Source organism: Petaurus breviceps, unplaced genomic scaffold (genome assembly GCF_028583685.1).
Source record: "Petaurus breviceps papuanus isolate PSGF00001 unplaced genomic scaffold, PetGlider_PUasm1.0 40, whole genome shotgun sequence".
Lineage (NCBI taxonomy): Eukaryota > Metazoa > Chordata > Mammalia > Diprotodontia > Petauridae > Petaurus > Petaurus breviceps.
In genome coordinates, this window is record NW_027186315.1 from 1,645,152 (window position 1) to 1,649,205 (window position 4,054).

A 4,054-nucleotide genomic window follows, 5' to 3' on the forward strand; every position below is an offset into this window, starting at 1 on the left:
CCCCCCCCCCCCCCAGCTTTGAAAAACCCAGATGTTAATTTGGTGAGGATGTAATGATTGGACAGTTTGGAAACCTGTCTACTTGATCTGTTTTTCTGTCTTGATTGTTCTGTCTGTATACTGTGAAGTTCGGGGTGCTGACCTTTTCCCCCTGAACTAGGTAAACCATACATATTTGACTGATTAAAGTAAGCTTGTTAACCCATTTTGAGGTGATTTCCTTTAACAAAGCAGATCTAAGAAGCTGTGTTGGCAGCCACCCTGGGGATGCTTGGGGTGCTTGCTGCTACAATCTTGTATCTATTTTCACCATTACTCTATATCAATAACAAACCCTTTTACATAAAATAGTCTTTCAAAGCTTAAGTATAGAGACTATGTTCCTAATAATAATTTTCTTTGCTGATGCCCTAAATCCTTAGATAAAAAAATTTCTTATCATCATAGCTATCTCTCTGCAAATAACCAATCAAATCAATCAACAATAATTTATTAAGCACCAACTATGCATCAGACTCTGTGCTAGGAATTAAGGATTCAAGTATAGAGGTGGAAAAAAAAATAATCTTTATTCACTAGAAGTTTCCATTTTAATGTGACATTCAAGTATATATGAAAATATATGACATAAATGTAGACTGAATAACTACAAATACATACCAAAGCAGTTAAATATAAAGTAATTTGGGAACAAAATTAGGAGCAGGTGAGAAATCAAGAAAAGCTTTACACATAGAGTGGAAGAGAGGGGCAGTTCATTCCAGAAATGAAACATGGCCATTGTAAAGGAAGGAATATAGAAACAGAGATCTGTTTACCTTAGTTGCAGAGAGCAGGTGAAACAGTAATGGCAGTAGATAAGAGTACTGGTTCTGAAGTCACAGATACCTGAGTTCTGGCATCAGATATTCACCATGTGATAATGGGCAAGTCACTTAAAGGTATCAACCCCAATTTCCTCATCTGTAAAATGGGGATACTCATGGCATATACCTCCAAGGGTTTTTGTGAAGATAAAATAAGAAAATATTTGTTAAGTGCTTTGAAAATATTAAAGCACTACATGCATGTTAGCAATTATTATTATTAAATAAACTTGAAATGATATGTAGAGCTTAGGATTCATGGTACTTTAAAAATAAAACAAAGGAGCCTATATTTCATCCCAGAGACAATAGGAATTCATTGGAGTTGGATGAAGAAGGAAGTAAAATAGCTAGAACTGAAATTGAGTTAAATTACTTTAGCAACAAGGTGTAGGATGGATTGGAAATGGGAGCGACTTGAAGTAGGATGTATTTGTGGAAGTGTAAGTTTCTGAGTTGATTTTTGCTTTACATAATGATGAGCTTCTAGGGATTATTAAATCCAGGAGAGCAACTAGGTGGGAAATTATGGAGTGAATATACTGCGTACCCTTCTTAAATGATGCAAGACCTAGGGTGAGCTCTCTAAAGTCCACTCTTCACCTATGCCACTCAGGCTAATCTGTATGCCTGTGTATGTATGGTCATTTGTGTAAGTGTATGTATAAGTATTTGTACATAAGTGTATGTAGATGATAATGATAAATAGAGATAGAGGTCTAGACAGACAGACACAGACAGACAGACAGATAGATAGGTAGACAGACAGGATGATCTATTTAGACATTACAGTTAAACTGTGTATTTCAGTATAAAGGGTTGAGGAGAAAGAGGAAAAGTGGAAGGAAATAATGTAATGTAAAATGTTATTCAAGGAGTTTGGTTGAGAAAAGGAAGAAAAATAAGACTTTAGCTTCAGAGTATTGTATACTCTACTGAAGGGACTTTTTTTTTTAAGATGGTGGCTTCTTTAAAGGCAATTGAGAAGGAACCAGTGGATAGGATAACAGCAATAAAAAAAAAAATCCCTGCCCTCCAGGGACTTCCATATTAATAGGAATGAGAGCATGTAAATAAATTAGTAACTATAAAATGCATATAAATTAGACAGAAAACTAAGTGACTTACTAAAGCTTATAAGTATCTGGTGTGGGATTTTGAACCCATAATGTTTTACTCTTATTTGAGGACCATATGCACACTAAGACTACAAGTCTGGTTAATCTAATAGTTCATCATTCTTTCAAAGTAACTTCTAGGCTTCATGAAAACATTTATGTATATAATTGTTTTATAATTTCCCAATTTTATCAATACTTGCTCCCTTCATTTGTGAAAGATACAGTAGAAAACCCTATTATTAAGCAAAGCAGATATAAGAAGTAATTAGGACAGGCAACCAGATGAATTTTGTTGTTTTTCAGTAATTTCAGTCAAGGTCAACTCTTGTGACCCCATTTGCTGTTTTCTTGGCAAAGATATTGAAGTGGTTTGCAGTTTCCTTCTCCAGTTCATTTTACAGATGAGGAAACTGAGTCAACCATGGTTAAGTGACTTGCCTAGGGTCACATATCTTGTAAGGGTCTGAGGCTTTATTTCAATTCAGGTCTTCCCGACTCCAGGTCTGGTGCTCTATCCACTACTACCTGCCCCAGATGAATTTATTTCTACCTGGTATTTATTAATTTCTAATGTCACCATCTCTAGGGTGGGGAGGGGGGAATGAAGAAAAAAATAAAGTATTATCATAAATTTATTATATATTTAAAAGAAATAACAAGTATATAATGTATTTGAAGTTTCATGTGCAATAATCTTTTTTTTCCATTTTAGTTTATAGAAATACTTGTTTTATTTCTTAAGTTCAGAATAAAATATATTAAATTACATTTAAAAAAAGATTCCCTCCATTAGGCTAGATGATGAAGTTGACTGTAAATCACTACCAAAGCTAAATAAATCTGTTCCATTTTTGTTAAGAGCTCCTTCCTGTACTTGCTATGCCTTAAAATAAAAATCCAATTTTAACTTTCATGTTCCTAATTAACTGCCAGTTCAAAGATTATATATTTTATCCTAGAGCCAAGAGAGAACCAGTGACTAATATTGGACAGTGATTGAAAATAAGCCAATATTGTCAAAGCAGGACAAAGAATGGGGTGGGGGAAGGGCATGCAGAGCTCATTAATTACCACGTTAATTTAAGTTGATAGTATAACCTAACATGATAATCACTGCCAATATGAAAGGTAGAGGTGTAAAAGGAAGAAGGAAAGATGAGGAAAAGAAATTGAAGGGAAAGAAAAGCAAAGAGTTGTGAAAACTAGATTCATAATCATATAGTTCCTTTGATAAACATAGCAGGAGACATTGGAAATATCACTAGCTGTGAAATCAGACAACCTGGCTTCAAAATCAGCTTCTGGCAATCACTACCGCTGTGACTGAGGACTAGTTACATTACCTCCTTAATTTTCTGGTGTATAAAATCAAAGAATTTAACTAGAAAACCTCTGAGATATTGTTTAATTTTTGTTCAGTTATTTCAGCAATGTCCAACACTTTTTGACACAATTTTAGGGTTTTCTTGGGAAAGATAATGGGGTAGTTTGCCATTTCCCTCTTTAGCTCATTTTACAGATGAGGAACTAAAGCTAACATGGTTAAGCAGCTTGCCAGGGTCACACAGCTAGTAAGCGTGCAAGGCAGGATTTGAACTCATGAAGATGAGTCTTCCTGATTCTAAGGCCAATGCTCTCTAGACAGTGCTCCTTACCGTAGCTGCCTAATGCTCTCTCTACCATGCCACCTAGCTGCCTAAATTCTGAGATCCCTCCTAGCTATGCATCAATTGATCTTTAATGCAAATAATTCAGGTTTTAAATGGTCTGTGCAGGAGTGATTTACTTATTATATTCACATTAATCTAATAAACTAGATAAGTGTGAAGACATGCATCCTAGACTCTATACTGTATGAATAAGACATTGGTAGGCTGCATAGATCTCTGAGGCAAAAGAAAAATAAACCAAAATTGTTCAGAACTGGAATTAGCAGTTTACTTGAATGGTAAATATTAGTAACTGGTGGGAGAAGGACTTAGAAAAATGTATTTCTGATTTTGGTCACAGAGCTCAGTAAAGGAGAGAGAGAGAGAGAGAGAGAGAGAGAGAGAGAGAGAGAGAGAG